The 25,418-nt window shown below is 40.3% G+C and overlaps 1 protein-coding gene and 1 non-coding gene across 4 annotated transcripts in view; one reads left to right on the top strand and one right to left on the bottom strand.

The window, feature by feature from the left end:
• Positions 1-25,418, top strand: part of NTN4 (netrin 4) — a 122,643-nt gene that overhangs the window by 7,680 nt on the left and 89,545 nt on the right. The gene's annotated exons all lie outside the window — the stretch shown is intronic.
• Positions 1,063-1,169, bottom strand: LOC112635758. The gene has a single exon (XR_003122076.1). It is a non-coding gene; the product is annotated as a U6 spliceosomal RNA (small nuclear RNA).

Here is a 25,418-nt window from a genome sequence, read left to right as displayed (position 1 = left end):
AAAAAAAAAAAAAAAAAAAAAAAAAAAAAAAAAAAAAAAGAGTCAGATACCTCCATCAACAGAGTGGAAGGCACCAGTCATCCAAAAGAGGACTTAAAACATAGGCCCAAAAATTCACCCAGAGGAACACTTTTTAAATAGACATTAAACCTGCTATATAGGAACTTCCTAAACTGCCCAGCTCTTTCAAAGAATGGGGTATGGCTATCGTAAAATGCGTCTCCTTCCCGGGAGATGAGATTGAGGCTTGAGTTTAAATGATTTGCTGTTAGTTATGTGACAGAACTAGGACCAAGTCACAATTCTTCTGACCTTAGGTCTAGTATTTGTTCCATCAAATCAAGTTCTCTCCCTCTATTAGTGACCCCCAAGAACTACTGGCGGGGAGTATCTTCTATCTCCCTCCTCCCTCACTCCCTTAAAGCCATTTGCTGCTATTCATCTGGATATGACATGAAGGTAAAATGGAATTTGCCAAACAGTTTTCTCCAGAGTAGTAATGTCCTCTGAGGTGGTAGTGGTATACTGAGAATAAAATATCCCATTGTTAACTTAGGCTGGGAAACACTGACTGGATTTAACAAATTGAAACATTTATAAATACATTAATATTCTCATTATGTACCCTGTGTCCCCAAATGGGAGATTTAGGATGTGACATTCCTGGACTTATTTGGCTATGAAACCCTTGTTATGCAGAATTCATTACTATCTTTCAGGACCCTAATGATCCACAGAGCTCAGCGATCCACAGAGCACAGCGTGGGAAATGCTGGGGTGAAGGTTTAAGTGCTCCCAAAACCCTGGTGAAAGGCACAGACAGGCCTGGGGCCAGGCATCCTTGCATATCAATACTCTGTCCATTGGGAGCTTAACCTCCTATGTAGTTGGAGCAGTCAATAATAATAACCTTGAGGCTAACAATGATGGGTTAATTAGGCTTTTTCAGGAAGGAAAAGAAGCACTCTCAGATTACCTCTGTATACAGAAAACACAAGGAAGTGGGGAGATGTAGCAAACCGTCTTTTTTTTTTTTTTTTGTGAGCCAAAGATTTATTTATTAAAAATATGGAACGCTTCACGAATTTGCATGTCATCCTTGCGCAGGGGCCATGCTAATCTTCTCTGTATCGTTCCAATTTTAGTATATGTGCTGCCGAAGCGAGCACAGCAAACCGTCTTAGATGCCACACAGTCAGGCCTCATGAGACTGGAATTGCGATGATCACTGTTAGGAAACAGCATCTGTTCCAGTGTGGCCCAAAAGCAACTCTAAAAGGATGTAGTTATTGTCTCCTTAGAAGTGAGCATGACTTGCTCCCTGCTTTATTAACTCTCTATTAAAAGAATTCTATTCAAAATTGGATAGTAACCAAAGCCCACAGATTTTTAAAATTTTTCTCCAGGGCCTTATGAAAATGTACCATTCAAAGGCAGGACCGTAAAGTCAGACAGCAGTACAGAGAAACCAAGAACAGAGGGAGTAGCTGGGTCTCAAAGTAATCGTTGAATAGAAAAGGATTATTGGGCTGGGCACGGTGGCTCACGCCTGTAATCCCAGCGCTTTGGGAGGCAGGCAGATCACCTAAGGTCAGGGGTTCAAGACCAGCCTGGCCAACATGGTGAAACCCTGTCTCTACTAAAAATACAAAAAAATTTAGCCAGGTGTGGTGGCACACACCTGTAATCCCAGCTACTCAGGAAGCTGAGGCATGAGAATTGCTTGAACCTGGGAGGCGGAGGTTGCAGTGAGCCGAGATCACGCCCCTGCACCCCAGCCTGGGTGACAGAGTGAGACTCTGTCTCAAAAAAAAAAAAAAGAAAAAAAAAGTAAAGGATTAGTAAAGAGGGTAAGACTTGTATCCGTTTTATTTACCTGTATGTCCCTAGCATTTAGCACATTGCTTGGATCACAGTAGGCAGTCAATACGTCTGTAACTGAATGAATAAATGAGTGATATGACAAGCAGGGAGAAATGAATAAGCCCTGGGCCAGGGATGAGGATCAGAAACCTTGGTTAACGTGGAGAAGATGAGTTGGTAGTCACATGAGATTAGTTATGGTGTGGGAAGGGCAACCAATAGAGGATCTTAAATAATGTTTATTCACCCATTTATTCAAATAATTTTCAAGCTACTATGTGTCAGATCCCATTCCAGGTGGCATGGACATGGCAGTGAACCAAACACATAAAAATCCCGGTACCCATGAACCTCAGATTCTAATGTGGGGATGGGGAGATAGAGAACAAATAGGTAAAATCCATGTTATGTTGGAGTGTGGTAAATACTAAGGAGACAAAACAAAACCGGGCAGGGGATGGGGAATGCTGGCAGAGGAAGGTCTGCTATTTTTCTATTTTTAAAAATTGATTATTACTTTTATTCAATTAAAGCAGAAAAAAGAGAAATGGGGAACATAAACAAACGGAGATATAGAAGTGACATGGTAAGATGAGAGAGTCAAGCTTAACAATTTTATTTCCAACTTTTAAGTGCAGGGGCACATGTGCAGGATATGCAGATTTGTTACACAGGTAAACGTGTGCCATAGCGGTTTGCTGCACAGATCATCCTATTGCACAGGATTGGTACTAAGCCCAGCACCATTAGTTATTCTTCCTGATGCTCGCCCTCCTTCCACCCAGGTTTTCTATCTTTAAAACAAATTGAAGGATTTGTGTCTGATAGAAAGGACAGTGACAAGGACCATGAGTTCCTGGCAAGTTTTCATGGGTGAACAAACCCTATAATTAAGGGTCACATTTCTTTCACCTGGTAGGCATGGGAAAATGATGTTGGATAGTAATTAACCCAACATTCATTGGTAAAAACCCCTTTTGCTAGTGTTCCTTAGAATGAGAGCATTTGAAAAGGAGTCTAAATGTTGTTAATGGAAAAGAATATTACTCATGAGTAATCTGCAGCCTGAAGATAGTTGAAGTGACTTGTCTTCAATTACTCAGCTGAAATCTGTGTTTCCTGACTTCTAGCCCAGTGCTATTTCCACTATACTAAGTTGAAATGCCTTTGTGCCAAGTCAAGTAGTGTGAAAGATACAAAAACTACATACATTCCTTTCCTTCACACTCCTTACAACCTACTGGGTGAGTGAGTAAACATGATAATTTATGGACTGATTCATTAAATGATATGAGATAGTGCATGCTTAATCCCCCAAATATGTTGTGTAGATAATACGCCTTTCAAGATCCAAGTATTCATTTGTCTCCAGGCCATGGAAAGGGCTGTGTTTCAGTATCTTGTGATAAAGTCAGTATGGCATAAGTGTGCAGAAAATGATAAATTACTTAATCATGGTTTTGTGGGCATTTACATTTATGATATGTTAAGCAATATTTGGATTTTTTTTTTTTTTTTTTTTTTGAGATGGAATCTTCCTCTGTCGCCCAGGCTGGAGGGCAGTGGCGCGATCTCAGCTCACTGCAAGCTCCGCCTCCCAGGTTCACGCCATTCTCCTGCCTCAGCCTCCCGAGTAGCTGGGACTACAGGCGCCGCCACCGCGCTCGGCTAATTTTTTGTATTTTTAGTAGAGACGGGGTTTCATCGTGTTAGCCAGGATGGTCTCTATCTTCTGACCTTGTGATCCGCCCGCCCCGGCCTCTCAAAGTGCTGGGATTACAGGCATGAGCCACCGCGCCGGGCCAATATTTGGAATTTCATAAAAGATAAAACAAAGTCGTATATGAGTAGGAATGCTTTCTAAGCACAACTGTTCGGTTAACTACTTGTTGTATTCCATTGGTGAAATCTGTTCATGCCTATTTCCGCAGTAGCAGTAGTCACAAGTTATGATGGCTGCTAATAGCTATTGAAGCCTTTCCACCTGCCAGGTACTCCCAGTGCACTGCGTCCCTTATTCTCACAAGAAGCTCCTTAGTTAAGCACCAATATTAACTCTCTTTTACAGACAAAGAAACTGAAACCCAGTGAGTTGAAATAACGCAGTCAGAGTCAAATAATAGCTATAATTATTGAGCTAACCTATTCCAGAGCTGGGATTAGTTTGCCTTGAAGTTATTTATATGATTAGGCTTTATTATAACTCCAAATTTTTTTTTTTTAAAAAAGAGAAAAACTAAAACTAAATTTCTCTGGTAATCAGTAGGTATTGTATACAACATATAGTTTGATAATTTGTAATATGGTGGTATGCACTTTGCATAATAAAGTTACTGCTTTTACGTTAGATAGAAGAAGTATCTATAACAAATGAAGACTCTGCACTTAGCGTTATCCAAGATCATTTAAAATAAGCTGTATGGGAATGAACATCACAGTTCTTCAGTACCACTTAGCATACTTTGTTGTTTGATCGATTTGGTTTTTGCAGGGAGGGGAAGTACTTTTTCTCTAGTTAGTACCTACTTTAAGTAGTATTTCTAATGAAGTCATCTAACGTATTAATGTTTCGCCTTGCATCATATTTTAAATGTAAGGTGCTAAATAAAGTAAATAAGTAAAATATGTAGAATGTTACATAGTGATAAGTGCAAAGGAAAAAAAATAAAGCAGAGATGGGTGCTGGTGGGGAGAAGGGGCTTATGTTGAGATGGGGCTCCCAGAGAAAGCCTCATTGAGACTTTCGAATAAGGACCCAAAGGAAAGTAGAGGTGAGTTGTGGACATACATAGAGAAGAGCAAAGGCCTTGAGGAAGTCTGCCTGGCACCTTCCAGTCTTCCAGGAGGTTGGTACCAAAGCTCAGGGGTCCAGGTGCAGTGTAGTAGATGAGATCAGAGTGATGGGAAAGTGTGGGCATGTGGGCCCTCAAAAAGAGGTGCCCAGGATGACCCAAACTTATGCCTAGATCAATTCAATCCTGTTCATTATTTTTAGCATTCCCTCAAAGGAGCCCCAATTTGAACCATATGTTATTCTGGGCTTACTTATAAAGTCATTTGTTTTTAGTCTGGGTGATATTAGAAGCTATTGGAGGCCGGGCGCGGTGGCTCATGCCTATGATCCTAGCACTTTGGGAGGCCAAGGCTGGTGAATCACCTGAGATCTGGAGTTCGAGACCAGCCTGACCAACATGGTGAAACCCTGTCTCTACTACAAATACAAAAATTAGCCGGGCATGGTGGCGGGTGCCTGAAATTCCAGCTACTAGGGAAGTGGAGGCATGAGAATCACATGAACCCCAGAGGGCAGAGGTTGCAGTGAGCCGAGATCATGCCACTTTACTCCAGCCTGGGCAAACGAGTGAAACTCCATCTCAAAAAAAAACAATAATTAAAAAAAAAAAAAAAGCCATTGGTGATTTTGAGATTTTAAGTTGTGGGGTGATATTATCTATTTTTAGTAGGATTACTCTGGCTTGTGTGTTAAGAAAAGACCAAAGAGGGAAGAAGGGTGAGGGAAGAGGCAGGGGGACCATTTAGAATCCTATTGCAATAATTCAGGCAAGACTCATTGGTGCATGGGACAGAGGGCAGAGGTAGAAACGGTGAAAAGTGGTTGAATTCTGGATCTATTTTGTTGATAGAACCAACAGCATTTGCTGACAGGTTGGATGTAGAGTGTAAGAGAAAGAAGTAAGTATGTTTTTAGTTTGAGCACCTGGAAGAATGCAGTGGTCATTTACTGAGATGGAGAAGACTTGCCAGGGATCAGATCTGGAGAGGAAGACTAGGAACTCATTTTCAGACATGTTAAGTATGAGTTGCCTTTTAGACATCCACATGGAGATACTTAGGAGGCCACTGGAGTTTAGAGTTCAGAAAAGTGGGCTGGACCAAATATATGTGTGAGATTTAAAGCTATGAAGCTGGATGAGATTGCCAAGGGAGTGAGTATGGATTGAAAAAAGAGAAAGTTCTTGTATTTTTAGTAGAGACAGGGTTTCACTATGTTGGCCAGGCTGGTCTTGAACTCCTGACCTCAGGTGATCCGCCCGCCTCAGCCTCTCAAAGTGCAAAGAAATTAGCTGGGCAAGGTGGTGGGCGCCTGCAATCCCAGCTACTCAGGAGGCTGAGGCAGAAGAATCACTTGAACCCAGGAGGTAGAAGTTATAGTGAGCCAAGATCATGCCATTGCACTCAAGCCTGAGCTACAGAGTGAGACTTCACCTCAAAAAAAAAAAAAAAAAAAAAAAAAAAAGAGAAAGTTCTAAGAACTGAGCCAAAGGGAGGATTAAACTTAGTCCATTAATGCTGCCATTATTGAAAACACTTTTGCAACTAATCTTGGGTGGACACGGTGGCTCATGCCTATAATCCCACCACTTTGGGAGGCTTAAGTGGGTGGATTGCTTGAGTCCAGGAGTTTGAGACCAGCCTGTGTAACATGGCGAAACCCCCTCTCTACAAAAATTAGCTGGATGTGGTGGCACACACCTGTAGTCCCAGCTACTTGGGAGGCTGAGGTGGGAGGATCACTGAGCCTAGAAAGGCTGAAGCTGCAGTGAACCATGATCACACCACTGCACTCCAGTCTGGGCAACAGAGTGAAACCCTGTCTCAAAAAAAAAGAAAGAAAACAGATCTCACTAATTTATGGGTCCAACTTTTGTTCAATTAAGCAACAACATGAATTGATTTATGTTGGGTTACCATAGTCAGAATGGTGGGTGCAAACTCTAAAATGACAGGTGAGAGAGAAGTTGGGAACAGCAATTTCACATTTTCAAAACATGACCTAAAACAAGCAGGGACAAGGCAAAGTACTAACCGGATAACAAATCATGATGGAAAAGGGAGAGGGAGCAATAGTTGGAATGCTATATTGAAGGAGGAAGAGAACTTTGAAAATACTGTGCTGAAAGAGAAATGTTGATTTTAGAGACCTTCAGATTTTGAGGGCCTCATATTCCATTCGTGTTGAAATTATCTAACTTTTCACCCTTTTTTGACTCTCAAAAATTCAGTAATCGGAGCAATTTTTTGGAATGCCCCTGGATTATCACAGTATTGGAAACAAAGTTAAAATATAGCATTGTACACATTTTTCTGCTTAATGTTATGAAATTTGATTTACAGAATTTGATGGAGAGCGTCTACCTTGACAATCCTATTTAAGTAAAAGGGTTTATACTTTCACAATTTCAATTTGTGTGCAGAATTTAAAAAAAATTAATCTTCTAATAAGTATTGAATATATTAATATTTAATTGTTCTGTTAAGGAGGACAAGGGAAAACCAACGTTCAGAGATCATCGTAGAATACAACAGTTTCAGTGCTGGGCAGTTTGCATACACTCAGTTTATCTCTAAGAAACAAATTCTCTTCCTGGATGCTTCATCTTGCTAATGAGCAAACAGAAACAGAACAACACCCTTCTTTCTATGTCGTATTTCTCTTCTCTTCCTCCCCTTCCTGCCACTGGCAGAGGAGCAGAAGTCTTCCCAGGCCTCCGCTATGTTTGCTGATGTTACTTTACACTTCATAATCCCGGTTCCTAAAACAAAAATAATTATGAAAAATATTCACATGCTTTCTACATGGCATCATGTTCATTTGTGCTGACTGTGTCTTCTGGCTGCTACTGAAAAAGGCTTCACTGTTTTAAAGTTGAATTGAAGACAGAAGATGTGATCACCCTCTTACACTGTTTAATCTATGTCAAGAATTTCTGTTTCTTTTTGTTTCAGCCAATCTGGCCCTTCTGAGGCCCTTGAGGTTTTCCACCAGTTTCTTTTGTAACAGATGCCTACACTTCTCCCATACTCTGTGCCCCAATAAATAGCCGCGGATCCCACCACCACCCCCAAATAAAAAGGTAAATGGAGTTTACATCAAACTGGTGCTGCATCAGGAGAGCCTGGCACCTCACTCTCCGGGAGCCCTCATCCTTGCCCTCCATCCTAACACATCCAAATGGGTGCAAAGCTCTTCCTTTTGTAACCATAGCTCCCTCTCTGATGATCAGGAAAGCTCAGAAGAATGTAAGCCCACTGGGACACCCTCTCTGAGGAGGGGAGTGTGCTGAGAAAGTGTAGTTTGCAGAAACCAAAACCAGGTGATTGGCAGCCCCTACATCCCACCTTTCTTACTCATTCCCGTTTGTCGCTTCTGGCCATTTCTCTTTCTGATTTTCACTTCTGTTAAAGCAAATAAAATATGGCCTGAGAAGGACTCTGTACTTCTATATCTGAGCCGCTGTGGACAAACTGTAACCTAATTTAATAGGTAAACAAGATTGAAAACTGGCCGAGAGTGGTGACTCATGCCTGTAATCCCAGCAGTTTGGGAGGCCGAGGCAGGTGGATCACCTGAGATCAGGAGTTCAAGACCAGCCTGGCCAACGTGGTGAAACCCCGTCTCTACTAAAAAGACAAAAATTAGCTGAGTGTGGTGGTGCATGCTTATAATCCCAGCTACTCGGGAGGCTGAGGCAGGAGAATCGCTTGAATCCAGGAGACGGAGGTTGCAGTAAGCGGAGATTGCACCATTGCACTCCAGCCTGGGTGACAAGAGTGAAACTCCATCTCAAAAAAAAAAAAAAAAAGATTGAAAACCTAATTTAGGAGTATGCACCTGTAACAACAGCTGAGTCTTGGTCAATCCCAGCATCCATACTTCAACCATTCATACGCTGCCGAATGTTCAAATTGTGTTCAAATAAGGCAAAGGCCAAGCTGTACCAATCCAGTTCTTCTGTACCTCACTTCCAATTTCTGAACATCATTTCTTTTTTTTTTTTGTCTATAAATCTTCTTCCACCACTGGCTGCGGTGGCATCTCTTTGAATCTGCTGTGATTCTGGGGACTGCCCAATTCGCAAGTCATTCATTGCTCAATTAAACTCCTTTAAATTGAATTTGGCTGAAGTTTTTCTTTTAAGATTCCAAGTTAAGTCCCAGTAGACCACTTGTTTTATCTGTGCTCTGGCTCCTATTTGTCTGTAAAAATGGACGTGATACTTAGCTTGCCCCCACGATTTTCTCTCAATTCCACTGCCCCCTCATCCTTCCATCGCGTCCCAATCCTAGCTTAATCTCACTGTTCATCTTCTTGCTCCTTCGCCTAGAGAACTGAACTCTACTGGAGAAAATAACAACACAATCATACTGAGAGATGCCTTTATGTTTTCCAGTCTTAAGTTTGCCCTGAAACTTCCCTGGAAGTCCTTCTTCCCTTCCGCTCTCTTTCTTCCCTGCAGAGACTCTTTCAAAGCTTCTCTCTTCTCCCTGACCCCTCTGCAAACCCCCTGCTCACTCTCAGCTAAAGAGCTTGCCTCCTGCTTTACAGAGAAAATAGATATATACATGGCATTGCTGTCTAACCCAGAGAAGCCTGTCAAAGCAAAAAGCTGAGAGTTTCTCTCAATTCCTTTCTCTCCTTCAGCCAGCTTCGATCATCCACCAGGTCCTCTCCCATTCTGCCACTTGGGTCTCTCTTTAGTGGGTATGCCTCTCTCCATCCCTGTAGCTACTATCTTAGAGCAAACCACCCTTATTTTTCTTCTGCATAATTGCAGCATTCTCCTGAACGTTCTGTTCTGTCTCGCTTGCTCCCCAATTTATTCTCTATACTGCATTCTCAAGGATATTTTAAAAATACAAATGTTACTTCCTTGCTTAAAACTCTTCAGCAACTCCCCAGTTGCATTGTCATGAAGTCCACATTCTTGAATGCGGCTGGCTAGGCCCTGTCTGATTGCCCCCCTGGCCTCCTGTCTCATCCCTGCCTCCTGAGCTGTAGCCTCTAGCTGGATCCATTGAACTGCTTGGATCACTCTCAGGTGCCATGTTCTTTCTTCCTCCCTGACCCTCCTTGGCTTGGTGGGGGAGGGCTCTCCTTTGCTGATCCCCTCCCCCTAGTCCTGCCTCTCATTCATTTAAGTTAATTAAGTCACTCAAATATTTTAGGGTAGATGGAGAAATACTAGATCATTCCCACTCATCCTTAAGGAATTTGCTTAAACGTCACCTTGCACCAAGATTCTGGGTTAGGTGCAGTGTACACATGCATCACATGCGTGCACCCACAGCATCCTACATTCACCTCTGTCATAGCACTTATCACATTCTTTAGCGAGCTCCCTAAGGTAGCCCAGACCACACTTGGAGAAACACTACCTTAGCATCTCATGTGCTGCCTGACATATTCAATAGATATTGGTCAAGTAAACCAACTCTTGCACTATTGTTGTTATTGTTACTGATGACAACTTTGTATTGCTTCATATGGTTTAAAGCACGTTTATGGCAGAATAAGGGATGTGCAGACACACTAAACAGTGTGTTGGAGAGATAACTTGCTAAGTGTCTCATAGGTTAGCCATTTAGGATGACAGATTCTCGGGCAGGCAGTTGGTCAGAGTGATCTCAACAAGGACGATGTCATGGGTTTCATCCCTCTGCAAATCCAAACCACAGGCTCTATTCCCAGTGTGCAAAGGCCTAGCACAAAGGGCTCCTGTTTAGATGGAAAGGTACAGATCTATCACCACCTCTTGGAAAACAGTGTAAGGTGCATCTGAAGGTTCACTTGGGGGGTTTGTTTAGTTTTTTCATCAATATGGGAAATGATTGGGAAGGGTGCCTCATGCTCCCAGCTGGGCTCTTTGTCACAATGCTGAGTTGGTTGCAAGGGGAGTTGTTTTGTGGTTCTGAAAAACAACCGCCTTGTGACACTGTGGACAAGCTTGTGCAGCTATTTGGCTCACTGGGATAAATGGCCAAGCTTGTTACTTTCTCTCCGTAAGCACTGCTAAGCTACATTCAATTCACCTGCATTTTTGGAGCTGGGAGGAGAAACTAGTTGGGGGAGAAAACTTTCTTCAGTGAGAGAGGTTTAAATATTATTTTCCTTGCCAAAACAAACAAAGTAAACTTTTTTGTGAGAAATTTCTGAGCTGTGCCTCTTCCCTATTACCTGTACCTCATTATAGTATATTCCTGTCTTTAAGGAGTTCACAGTCTGATTGGGACTTTCAAATTGCTGTCTCTTAAAGGATGGGTAATAATTGAAAGGTAGAGCAGGGAGTTCCATGGAAAAGTGCACCTGGGTAAGGAAAGCCAATCCTGAGAGTGGTTGGAGAGAGTGGTGTGGTGGGGGGTGGGGAAGAAAGGGAGATGGAGGAAGATGAGGTCCGCCCTGGGTGCTCCATGGGAAGCAGTTTGGACTCAATCATGTAGGTAGTGGAGATCCATCAACAGTTCTTCTGAGTAGAGATAACATAATCAGAACTGTTTAAGAAAGAAAACTCAGGGGACAGTGTGAAAGATTCGTGAGTAAAATGTATGAGATTAAACTTAACGGTGATAAATATAAATTCCTTTTTACAAAAATCAGCTGTACTATACCAGAGAGGTGTGACTTATCAGCCATTCATGTGAAAAAGAACTGAAGGTTTTAGTTGGCTGTGATCAACGTGAGTCAATAGTATACCATGACTGCCAAAAAAGCGAATGCAATCTTAGGCTACATTCGTGGCAGAATAATGCTCCAAACAAAAGAAGAGAAGAGTCCTTCTGTCTTCCCATCTAGGCAAGCACAGCTAGAATATTATGCTCAGGTCAAGATATTCCTACCTAGAGAAAGCTGAGCAGAACTGGTGAGATCAATGAGAAACCTCATTATATAATGAACAATTAACTTGGGATATTTCGCCTATGAGAGAGGATTTATGGATGTTCAGGAATTGCTAGCATTCTTTAGATGTTTGAAGAGGGATTAAATGAGCTCTGATGCTTTCAAAAGGCGAGAGTATGACCAAGTAACTTTCTAAAAAACTCGATGTATCCAAAGACCAAATGAACTCCCTTCAGTTTCTCATCCCATGAAATGTTTCCGCAAAGGCTGAATGATCTACAGTGAGAAACGGTACAGAGAGGATTTATGTCTAGATTCAGAGGCTTAGGTCAAGACCTTTGAATGTCCCATTTAACTCTGAATATAGATTATGACTTAAGAAAATATTTTACATCCAACAACTCCAATAGAAGAGGGCTTGTGTTGGACACTGCTTAGCAAGATCACTGAGTCTTCCAGCTAGCTACGCAGGAGCCCATAACTTTGGTGAAACTCTTTTAGGGAAATCTTATTTCTTGCTACCGTAAGAGGAGCACCCTTTTTAGCCACTGAACATAAGGATGTCACTTAACTACCAAAGAAAAGGAAGGCAGAGGAAAAAGGAAAGGAGTCCCTAAGTCTTTATGAGTCTCTGCTTTGTATTAATGGATGACATTTATCTATATTTATAATGATACCGGACACGATATGGCAGTCTGCGTGTAGGAGTTGGGCTCTAGTTTGTCACCAGGCTCTGGTGGTGCCAGCTCTTAAGTGGGTTCTCCACTTCTGCTATTATCTGTCTAGTTCCATCTCTCTCATTGCACACTCAAATCTCAAAAGTACCCCGAAAGGCTATCTCTGTATTTTAGGGGCCTTGGATTCTTCCTTTGAAAGTTGGATCAATGTGAGAAAGAATAAGATAAGGCATATATAAACATGTTTTATAAATGGCTAAGTACTATATAAGTGCTATTATTAATAATCATAATTATATTACATTATTAGTGAAGTAGACTTTTGGGGCCAGTTCATCCTGTCACTCGGCAAATATGTGGGTGCCTCTATGTGTCCAGCACCTTCCCAGGCTCTGAGGATATGGTAGTAAACAAAATAGACACAAAATGCCTTCTAAAGCCCAGACAACTGACCTACAAATACATCTTTAGAGCACAACCCAGTTGTAAGTTAGGGACTTCCTGTACTAACTTTGGTCAACTGTCAAAGTCTCCAAGAGCATTGAGGGTCTATGTATTTACTTAGCACTTTTGGACAGACATTGAGTTAGAGGACAACATCAGTCTTGGCATTTAATAGTAGATAAAGTGAACACAAGAATTGTATCTTTTCATTAAAGCAGTAGCCCAGTCATCTACCTAGACAGGCAATAATAGAGTGGGAGTTAGGTTTAGATAAAAGTGAACAAATTAGAGGTACAAAGAACAATTCATGTCTCTTCATTCCATATTTAGTTTGACATATTTACTGAGACTTTACAAATTCTTTTTAAACTGTGTTATGAATGTCAAGTACAAGATAAGGAACTATGTTTTAAAAGATATTTTTAGACAGCAATGTTATGGTAAGATACAAGTATGAGCTTAAAGTAAAATGTCTTATCAAAACTGAAAGAAATGTATCCACCTACATCTGGTTGGTATTTCAGACTCATGAAGGAATTTCCAAGTGATTCTGTTAAGAGGCTGCTCTGCAGTGAGTGAGTGAACGAGTTAGATTTCTAGCCCTCCTCTGGCTTCCCTTTCGGGACTTGCCTTTATTCTTTTATTAGGGATAGACACTCCTCATGATTTATATGACAGGTTAATATGCTTTAAAAAACCTCTCTTAAGGTCCTGTTCAAGTTAGGGAGTTATAACATGTGTAAAAGATTCTCAATTTGAAGTACTGCAATCAGAACTCTCACACACACTGGTTTTCCAAGAACTTTGTAAAACATGCACCAGGCACAGGTAGAAAGTGACAGCCAGGAGTTCAGTGATGTATTATTTCTGCTGCTTTTTTAGCTCTTTATTTTGGCGGGGCCAGGGGACGGAATCTCGCTCTGTCACCCAGGCTGGAGTGCAGTGGTGCAATCTCAGCTCACTGCAACCTCCGCCTCCTGGGTTCAAGCGATTCTCCTGCCTCAGCCTCCTGAGTAGCTGGTATTACAGGCACCTGACGCCACGCACAGCTAATTTTTGTATTTTTAGTAGAGACGGGTTTTCGCCATGTTGTCCAGGCTGGTCTCAAACCCCTGACCTCAGGTGATCCGCTGGCCTCGGCCTCCCAAAGTGCTGGCATCACAGGCGTGAGCCACCACACTCAGCCAGCTCTCCTTCTTTAAAAGCCCACTTAATAAAGCAGTTAGCTACTTCTAGATGCTCTGGCAGGTGCTGTGAGTGTAGCCAAGGGTGTCTGTTACCTATAGAGCTGACTCCAATTGCTGTCATCCTCAAAGGCCATTTTAATCTCCTGCTCAGTTTCCAGTCAGCCTCCGGCGTCACTTCAGCTGCTTAAGGGACAGTTACATGTTTTACTGCTGTGGCTCTCCACAACCCCACCCCTCTGTGACCTCAGCTTTGACAACTAGTTGGTCTGTCAGTTTCATTGGCATGTAACCAGAAATATTATTTTCTTATGAACTAAATGATGCAATGACAGATGTTATAGAAATGTGCAGGTCACATCAAAACACTCTAATTCAGATGTGGAAGTGACTCTTTCCTCCCCTTTCTCACCTCCCAAAATAATGACATTGGAACTTCAGTCTTGCATTCTGGTTTTACCATGATTAGAAGTGGGTGCTCAAGAGGCTATGTAAATAATAAGTCTCATAAAAACATATTTTTCTCTCTCATGTTACCGTCTCCACTCAGTCAGCTTTATTTCTTCCCCAACAGCTGTGTTGCAAATACTCTAGGTCTTTTAAAATCTGAATATTACATTATGGAAAAATCTTTGAAATTTATGTGGATCAAAAAAATAAAACTGGAAAAAGAAAGGTTCAGAAATAGAGGCTAGAATTCACCTGACATCATGGAAGGGAAAATGTCTAGAAAACACCGTCATTAGTAACATGTGCTTAGAAGTTACAGAGAGGTCATTTGCTACTTAGCAAGAGTGGTAAATGGTGTAGAAACTATGTGATATGAGACATTATAGATAATTTACCTGGAGAATAGAAGTTAAGTCGTTGACTGCCCTTAAACCTTTGAAGGACCTTCATATTGAAGATAAAATAGACTTGTTTTTTGTTTGTTTGTTTGTTTTTTGTTTGTTTTGTTTTGAGATGGAGTTTCAGCCTTGTTGCCCAGGCTAGAGTGCAATGGCATGATCTTGGCTCACTGCAACCTCCGCCTCCTGGGTTCAAACGATTCTCCTGCCTCAGCCTCCCGAGTAGCTGGGATTACAGGTGCACACCACCATGACCGGCTAACTTTTTTTTTTTTTTTTTGTATTTTTGGTAGAGACAGGATTTTGCCATGGCCAGGCTTGTCTTGAACTCCTGACCTCAGGTGATCCGCCCACCTTGGCCTTACAGAGTGCTGGGATTATAGGCTTGAGCCACCACTCCTGGCCAAAATAGACATTTTGTATAGCTCCAAGGCCAGTATTAGGAGTAACAGGGAACAGACTCTAGCTTAACACAGAAGAACTTTTTGATAATTAGACTTTTCTAAACCTGAAACATGCTGCCTGCTGAGGCTGTAGGAGCTAGTAGAGAATGAATGGGTATCAGCCATTATAGAGGAACTTCTTGCATTGAGAAATTTCAGTTAAATGACCTCATGTTCTCTTCTGATTATTAAAAATATTTTGAGCTGTTTCTAATACCACTTTTGATAGAGATCAATTTTCAAGAATTAGAGGACAATTGGAATCTTATGCATTATTAATTTATCCATTTTTGTATCCAGAGTCTGAGTGCCTGATACAAAGCATTTCCTCAATAAGTAAAGTTTGAACCAATAAACAAGTATTTCTTTATGAAAAGGCTTAAGGTCACAGAAACTTAGGATTTTTATCTTATTTAATTATGGCTTTGTCATTATTTAAAAATAAAAATGACACTGATGATGAGAGACACAGTCAGAATTTATATGAGCCACATTTGCAATTGATTCATGTTAGAAATGCCTTTTCTTATCTAAATGTATAAGAAAGAAACAGTTTTAGAAGCCGAAATGAGCGTTAGATTGTTTGCCAATTTCTCTTTTGAGCCCAGAATTTCTACTGTGAGCTTTCTTGCTCTGTAAACCCAATGCTTATATATCCTGAAAAACTCTGTACTTTCAGCTCTCCTATATAAATCTCTACTCCATGAGCAAAAGGAGACAATTTCACAGCATTTACTGTTTTCTGTCTCTATATGAATCATATGAATTAGACTCACCTGTCTTTCAGTTAAACTGATCATACTTCAGTACATATAGGACAAAGTAGAGAGAAAAATAACTGCTTTTTACTTTTAAAGCCAATTGCTGGTCTTTATTTCTGCAAGTCTTTTTTTCTGACTCAGCCTTTAGTTCTTTTTCTTAATTCAATGCTTGCAACTAATCCTCATACTTCAAACTGAAACTTAATGGGAAAAGATACATGAGATTCATCTAGACTGAGAAAACCTTTCATGATGGTGATCAATACTTATCCTCAAGGTCTCCTACAAGTGAAGGACAAAGTGGCCCTATGCTGCCGAGTACTAGAGTAACAGCAAATATTTGTCTGTGGCTAAGGGCAAGTTGGAGATCCCTTTGAAGTCTGCTTGGTAGCCAGGATCTCTCTACTAGGGTAACAGCATTTAAAACTTGAAAGTTTTTTAAACCTTAATCAGCACATTGGGGTTGCTCCTGATAAAGGCTCTTGAATGAAAAAAATGGAAAGTACATTCTAGTCTAAGTTTGCATTTTGGAAATCCCCAGTAGGCACACACATGTTCAACAAGAAACTCAATTAGTTTTAACATCAAGCTAATTGCCAACTGTGGTGGTTTTCTGTGGCACCCAGTCAGGGAACGTGTTTAACATATATAATATGAATAATGGATATGTATATATATGCATTTTTATAAGGAAGATTAATTAAGGGTATAAACAGGAGGTAATAAAATAACTTTAATGACTTAAACATGAAAAAATGGCTAAAAGGTTTTGCCACCATGGATAAGTTCACTAGCATTTGGTCTCATTACAGTTGAAGAGTTGTCTTACTCTTTTTTTTTTGGAGAGGAGTCTCGCTCTGTCCCCCAGGCTGGAGTGCAGTGGTGCGATCTCAGCTCACCGCAAGCTCCGCCTCCCGGGTTCACGCCATTCTCCTGCCACAGCCTCCCGAGCAGCTGGGACTACAGGCGCCCGCCACTGCGCCTGGCTAATTTTTTGTATTTTTAGTAGAGACGGGGTTTCACCGTGGTCTCGATCTCCTGACCTTGTGATCTGCCTGCCTTGGCCTCCCAAAGTGCTGGGATTACAGGCGTGAGCCGCCGCGCCCAGCCGAAGAGTTGTCTCACTCTTAAAAAGGGGGATAAAAGAAAAAAGCTATGTGTTAATAGAAATGTAGATATAATTAGGTAGACTTAAAGAATTATTCTGGATGCTCACAACTAAGTGTTCATAGTTTATCGTTTTTCTAGTGTGACTACGTTTTATAGGTAAATTAGACAACATAGGTGACTCTTCCAATGTCTTTTAATGCACTTTACTTATAAGAATATCTCTTTTGGGCCGGGCGCAGTGGTTCATACCTGTAATCCCAGCACTTTGGGAGGCCAAGGTGGGTAGATCACTTCGGATCAGGAGTTCGAGACCAGCCTGGCCAACATGGTAAAACCCCATCTCTACTAAAAATACAAAAAATTAGCCGGGCGTGGTGACAAGTGCCTATAATCCCAACTACTCTGGAGGCTGAAGTGGGAGAATCACTGGAACCCTAGAGGTGGAGGTTTCAGTGAGCTGAGATCGCGCCACTGTACTCCATCCAGCCTGAGAGACAGAGTGAGACTCTATCTCAAAAAAAAAAAAAGAATATCTCATTTGTCCTGCCTTGGGAAAATTCACTTTTACTATGCACAGAATTTTACATTCTGCATTAAAATGCCTCGATATTACAGTTAATTGACTGAAGCATGGAAGTATGCATAGCTTTGTTCTGATCCTATTGAATGACAGCAGGACCAAAATGAAAGTCTAGGAACTTTTAACCCAAGAAGTGAAATATCTACCCAGAGCTGTTGTAATTTTCATTTACTTCAGGGGGAAAAAAAGGATATCTGCAACACTATAGTTTCTGCTATTTAGATGCTATGCATACCTCCTAATACAACAAATTATATAGGAAGCAATTCTTGCAACTTTCATTTGCTTAAAGGAAAATCAATCTCAAGTAGAATCCTCTCCCCTTTAAGGAAGAAAGGGAGATGGAGTAAAGAAGGAATAAGAAAGACAGAATAACTACATTTTAGTGTTCAAACTAATCTCCTTAAAATCAGATTGATTTTTCCTTTTGTCTCAGTCCTGACACTCCAAAAGTCCCAACCTCTTAAAACTTATCAGTTTGAAATGAGATTTCTGCTTCTGCTCATGAGGGATTAACTGCTACAGGAATGACTGCCCGCCTCTTCTTTCCCCACGACAAACACACAGCTTAAAGGAGAAAACAAACAAACAAACAAACAAAAAAAGATGATACAATTGTTTTCAGACATTGGCAACAGGCAGCACAAGACTGTACTCTGAGAAAGAAGAAACAAACGTAACAATCCCTACAATTGCCCCAATTGCTGACGGGACATTTCCAAGCCACCACATAGGAAGGAGAACCAGAGTCCAGTGGACCCACTAAGTTGAAGAGAGAGAGATGAGTCCTCAAGGAGGCCAGGGCAGCTGGAATTTGTTGGGTAGAATATGGGGAGGAGCAAGTTACATAAGAGAAGTCCAGAGGTCTGTACACAAAGGTCTCCTTAAGTTTTTGGCTAAATACTAAGCTGCATATATGTGAGGTAAACTCTAAAAGAGTGAATAAAGAACTGTCAGAAAGTAGTAGTTGAATCATTCTTAGTATTCCTCTGAGGCTGCAAATAGTTCACTTTCTCACTGTCTGGACTGGAAAGACCTCATAATTCACAGGCATCTGGTAGAGCCCTCAGAAAACTTTTGTAATTGGGTTAAATTAGCACTAAAATAAAGGCAAAACTGGATTCACCCTAAAAAAAATTTACAGCAATCTTCAAAAAGCTGAACGTGATCTCAAATAAATTAACTGCTTGTCAAAACAAAGTCTAACCCTTTTTAGAGAAATAAATCAAAATCCATCAAGCAAAAATGTAAAATTCACAATGTCTAATGTTTAATAAAAAATTACAAGGCATGAAAGTATGACTCCCAACCAAAAGAAAAATTGATGAATAAAAACATCCAGAAATGACACAGCTGGTAGAATTAGCAAACCAGAACATTAGATCATCTACTACAAATATACTCCATATGTTCAAGAACATGAACATGTAGAAGAGAGAAATGGAAGATATTTTTAAAAGATGTAAGTGAAACTTCTAAAGATGAAAAATGCAATATGTGAAATAAAAAAATATACTACAAGGGGCTGGGTGCAGTGACTCACATGTGTAATCCCAGAATTTTGGGAGGCTGAGGCAGGGTGGATCACTTGAGGTCAGGAGTTCTAGACCAGCCTGGCCAACATGGTGAAACCTCATCTCTACTAAAATACACAAAAATTAGCCAGGTGTGGTGGCAGGTGCCTGTAATCCCAGCTACTCAGGAGGCTGAGGCAGGAGAATTGCTTGAACCCAGGAGGCAGAGGTTGCAGTGAGCTGAGACAGAGCAAGACCCCATCTCAAAAAAAAAAAAAAAAAAATTATTACCAGGGACTGACAGTAGATTAGATAGTGCAGAGGAAAAGTTTGGTGAACTTGAAGGCATAACAATAGAAACTATAAGTTAATGAATCACAGAGAGAAAAGAGGATTAAGTAAAAAGAGCATCAGTGAACTGTGGGACAATATTAAGTGGTCTAACATTCGAGTAATTGGAGTTTAAAAGAAGAAGCTGAGGACAAAAAACATCTTTGTAGGAGTAACAGGAAAAAAATTTCCAAACTTGGTGAAAGTTATAAATCCACAGATCTAGGAAGCTCAATAAACCCCAAGTAAAAAATAAAACAAACTGTAAAGAAAAGCACACCAAACAAAGTTACCACGCTGATTCAATGAAGAAAGGTTTATCTTTCTAATAAACAGTGCTGGATTAATTAGACATTCATATGTGAAGGGACAGAAAAAAGAACCTCAACGCTTAGTTCAACTGTAGAGAAAAAATAACTCAAAATGGACTACAGACCTAAATGTTTAAGAGCTGAAATCTATACAACTTCTAGGAGAAAATATTTATGACCTTGAGTTTAGGCAAAAATTTCTTAGATGGGACACAAAAGACACAAACTGTAAAAGAGAAATACTGGTAAACTGAACATCATAGAAATTAAAAACTGGATAGGCACAATGACTCACGGCTGTAATCTCAGCATTTTGGGAGACCGAGGTGGGCAGATCACCTGAGCCCAGGAGTTTGAGAACAGCCTGGGCAACATAGTAAGTTCCCATCTCTACAAAAAATTAAAAAGTTAGCCAGGTGTGGTGGTGCTTGCTTGTAGTCCCAGTTATTTGTAGTCCCAGTTATTTGGGAGGTACACCTGGGCCCAGGAGGTTGAGGCTGCAGTGAGCCGTGATCGTGCCACTGTTCTCCAGCCAGCCCAAGTGACAGGGCAAAACCCTGTCTCAAAAAATAAAATAAAATAAAAACCTATTGCTATTAAGACACTGTTAAGGAAAGTGTTAAAAGGAAGCCACAGATAGAAAATATTTACAAATCATTACAAACTGAATATATATTTACATATCATAATTCATAAGGAACTCATAACTCAATAAGGAGAAAACAAGAATTAAAACTGAGCAAAAGATTTGAACAGACACTTCACCAAAGAAGAGGATGCATGTCAAACGCATGAAATGGTGATCAGCATCATTACTCAACAGGGAAATACAAATTAAAACCACAGGGAGATACTGCTCACATTCACCAGAAAGGCTAAAACTCAGAAGACTGATAACACTAAATGTTGGAGAGGAGGTATAGCAACTAAAATTTTCATCATACATTGCTGCTAGAAATGCAAAATAGTACAACAACTTTAGAAAACACTTTGGCAGTTCCTTATAAATATACACTTACCATACCACCTAGCAATTCCTCTCCTAAGTACCCGTGAAAAATAACTTACATGCTCATAATGACTTCTGTGTGAATGTTCATAGCACTTTTATTCATTACACCCAGAATCTGTAAACAACCCAAATATCCATCAACTGATGAATGAATCAACTGCCAAAATTCTTCAATCAGTTCTTTCTTGCTTCCATTTACTTGTCTCATGCTCTTTCCTGAATCCTTTATAGCTGTCCCTTATTCTGTCTAAACCCTCAATAGTCTTCTGTTATCCAGCCAAACCCAGAAAGGTTTTTGTAATCTCCTTTTTTCTAGTAAATTGCATTTGCCATTGTTAATTACATTTTTTTTTTTTACTTTGCATTCTCACTTCCTTGGGCTTCTATGATAATGAATTTTCACTGTTTTCCCATATTGCTCATGGATCCCTTTTTTTTAAATATATATATTATTTTTGGCTCTTCTCCTTTCTGACCTCTAACCATAGATGGCCCCCAAAGCTCAGCCTTTAGTTCTGTTTTTGTTCCAACATTCATTTCTTTGCTTCTCACATGTGACTGTTCTTCCCCTGCTCCCCACTACATCTCTTAGTCCTCAAACTGCCTTTACCATGGTTCAGAGTCTTTTCTTTGCCTGAAGGGAAGGTCTGATCATTTCACTCCCTGATCACTTGCTATGTATTCTATAACCAAACAAAGTCAGCTGTGATGTAATGGTAATAGCACTGAACTTGGACTCCAACAACCTGGGTTCAAGTACTGGCTCTGCCACTTACTAGCTAGGTGACCTTGGATAGGTTAATTAACATCTTCTCAGAGTTTCTGTATCTGAAAGATGGGAATGGATAATACCACATCATAGATTTGCTATAAGGATGAAATGAGATAAAGTTTCTGTATCTGAAAGATGGGAATGGATAATACCACATCATAGATTTACTCTAAGGATGAAATGAGATAAAAATTAAAACAGTTTATAAAACATAAGTCATTATTAAGCATGAATATGAGTTTTCAACAAATATGTGTTAACTCATATATGCCAAGCATTGCCTACACACTGATGGGCAAGCAGACAAGGTCCCCTGCACTCATGTCTCACTCACAGTCTAGAGAGAAACACAAGCAATTAAGCAAATTTAAAAACAGACATGGTATATTCTAAGTCTGGAAGAAATAACAGGTGCTTGAAGTAGCACATAGAAGGAACAGGGATGATTCAGAGAGCTTCCTGAATAAAGTGACATCAAAGATGACATCTAAAAGATTGGCATGAGTTGGCCAAGTAGAGGGTGGGAGCGGAATGGGTGGCAATGACAGAGAGGTGTGGCAAGTGATCCAGCTAGGGAATAGCATGGGCAACAGCTGGGAAGGCAGCAAGTTCATGGAGCTTTCTAGGAACAGAAAGGGGATCTTGGTATGGCTGGAGTGTAAAGTTGGGTACAAAGAGAGGGAGAAAGAGTGGGGAAGAATGGGCAGGGAAAAAAAAACAAAGAGATCATACATGCGATTTCCAGCATGGGTCAAGCAAGCAAGAGATTGATGATCCAAGATGAAGTAACGGGATATTCTAACTGTGGGCCAAGCATTGTGATAGGAAATTGAGGTGATCAGTATTGAGAAGTTACCCATGTAGACAGACAGCATCCAACAGGCCTGTCCATGAATCCTAGTCACCGAGCTGTATTCCCCAGGAGGACTCAGTCCCAAAGAAGGGAGATTGACAAAAACAAGGCAGGTTCCCAGCAAAAAGCGACACACCAATCAATTTTATTTATAAAGGGCAGTGATTTTTCAAGACATTTCCACGTCTCAGACCTTTGAAGAAAATGTTCACTACATCTTTGCAAGCCAGGCAGAAGCAGGTATCACTACTTTTATCCAGTGTTCAGTTAATCACATCCATTAACAGAATAAAGGTGGCACAGTTAGTCCTATCCATTATTTGGTTGACAAGTGCTGATGGTATCAGTCATATATAATATTTTCTTTAATCCTATGTTTTAAATTTAATTTTAATCCAGGAATGGCTAGCTCCAAAACAAGTATAAAATGGGATATAGTGAAAAAATCATTAGGTTGGAGGTTAGGATTTGGTTTCCAGTCTTAACTCCGTCACCAACCTATTGATTGACACTTGGCAAATCACTTCAAGTCCTCAGAGCCTCAGTTTCCTCTAATTGGACTAGCCCTTGATTGCTAAGGACGTTTCTGACACTCAGATCCTTTGACTTCAAGTCCTGAGGGCAAAAAGAAAAAAGGCTAGGATTCCACATGTATTGAAGAATGTTTAAAATTTATTTTTACCCCCCCCCCCGTCTTTATTTCTAATTTGTTTTCTATCTTGTTTCTCATTCCTCACAGTTCTGTCATTTCCCTTTTCCCTGAAGATATTTACGAAGCTGCCTTTGCATCACTTTAAAACTGTAAATATGCCCTTGAAACATGCAAAGAGGCTTTTGTGTACTTACAAATCGAGGTTATTATCGTACAAGTAAGTCACTTGAGTGCACTGCATTCCTCAGCTTGCTCCATTGAGAGCTTTATTAGGTTATATTGTCCTATCTCGGAAGATAAGACTTTCCCACTTTAAAGGGTGAGCTATCTGATGAAACAGTGTGCTGAATGCTCCAGAGTATAAGCAAAAGGATTTTGGTGCTGCCCAAAAGACAGACACACTTCTCTAAGACAAGTAGGTGCTTCACTTAAAGGGGCACAGTCAAGGACAAATGTTCTAAAATTAAACCAACCAGCTGCAGACGCCCACATGTCAATTATGCTGTCTTCTTGTCCAGCCTTCTCTTTCCATGAAACCAGAATTCCCACTCACTGCAACCCTGGAAACTTCACATACTTCCAAGCGGCCACCTATCCATGGAAGCAGAAAGCCTGTTTCGGAACATACTAGGATACATGTACTCATCTGACAGAATGTTGCAGTGAGCTGAGATCACGCCTCTGCATTCCAGCCTGGGCGACAGAGCAAGACTGTCTCAAAAAAAAAAAAAAGAAAGAAATAGGTTTTACTATGGAGGTGATTTGTCTTTTCATTAGATTATATTAGGCAAAAGTTCCAGGGATTTCTCCCGAAATGTTTGTAGTCATTCCTGCAGTTGGCGTAAATTTATTACTGAAAATATTCAAATATTCAATACTTTTTAAATGCTATCTTTGAATAATGTAATGAATAACTAATAAGCTGATTAATATTAAATATATGGGTTTTCTTCTTTTCTTTTTTTGAGACAGAATCTTGCTCCGTTGCCCAGGCTGGATTGCAGTGGCGCAATCTTGGCTCACTGCAACCTCCGCCTCCCGGGTTCAAGTGATTCTCCTGCCTCAGCCTCCTGAGTGGCTGGGACTACAGGCGCGTGCCACCACACCTAGCTAATTTTTTGTATTTTTAGTAGACATGGGATTTCACCATATTGGCCAGCCCGGTCTTGAACTCCTGACCTCGTGATCTGCCCGCCTCGGCCTCTCAAAGTGCTGGGATTACAGGCATGAGCCACCATGCCCGGCATATTAAATATATTTTTTCTATAAAGTAAAATTGTGCTAGTTATGTTGGAGGGAGTATAAGATTACCATAAAAATTAAGATATTTTTAAAGTGATAAAGTTTATTGTGAGGCAATATGTACCTAGAAGTTTTGCTTATTAATGAAATGTACATTATAAAAATAAATTTTTATTATAGTTATTCCATTATTTTTATATTGGAAAATCAAAATAAACCTGTATTGACATGATTCAGATTCACTCATTCAGTAACATTATTGAGAATTCATAAGATATTGTATTAGATGTTGGGGATATATAAGGATGCATCAAAACATAGCATAAACACACAAAAAAAATATAAATAGTCCAAGCACAGTGGCTCATGCCTGTAATCCCAGAACTTTGAGAGACCAAGGCAGGAAGATCTCTTGAGGCCGGGAGTTTGAGACCAACCTGGGCAACAGAGTGAGACTTAGTATCTACAAAAAATAAAAAAATTAGCTGGGCATAGTGGCAATCACCTGTAGTCCCAGCTACGCAGGAGGATTACTTAAACCCAGTAGTTCAAGGCTGTGGTGAGCTATGATCATGCCACTAGACTCAAGCAAGACATTGTCTCTGAAAAAAAAGGAAAACAATACTTACATATACAGGCGATCATAATAATAGGTATCATAAATTATTTGAAAAGTTATAATGGGAGTTTACTGGTATACTCAGAAACAAATTACTAAAACAGAATTATTGAATAAACGTACAAAGTTTAGATGCTTATATTTTCTTTTTCAAACTTTGCAGGAACATATTTTATTGGTTTTTCAGGCCTTTCTATCTACTAAATATAACTATACTTCTAATTTTATTATAAAACATCCAATATGCCATTTCTATATATTTGAGTACAAAAATAAAGGCTTTGTTTATGTACAGTTTTAGAAACTGTGTTTTATAAAAGTTAAGCCGCCTTGAGTTTTTTACATGTCACTTCTCATCGAGGATGGGTAATAAGGACCAGATTTACCCTCCCACCAGAAACAACTAAAACACTGGACAAAATATGTGAAGCAATTGTTTTAAAGTACTGAACATCAAGCAGAAGAGGAAAATGATCCCTGGGAGAAGGGAAACAAATAAGGTGAGCCCTACAATTACCCCAGCTTACTGCCTAGAGAGGGTGTCCAGTCTGCAGTGCAGGGAAGAG

The sequence above is a fragment of the Theropithecus gelada genome, chromosome 11 (assembly GCF_003255815.1).
Source record: "Theropithecus gelada isolate Dixy chromosome 11, Tgel_1.0, whole genome shotgun sequence".
Classification (NCBI taxonomy): Eukaryota; Metazoa; Chordata; class Mammalia; order Primates; family Cercopithecidae; genus Theropithecus; species Theropithecus gelada.
Note: the sequence above shows the minus strand (reverse complement) of the source record. Positions and strands in the feature narration are given on the sequence as shown.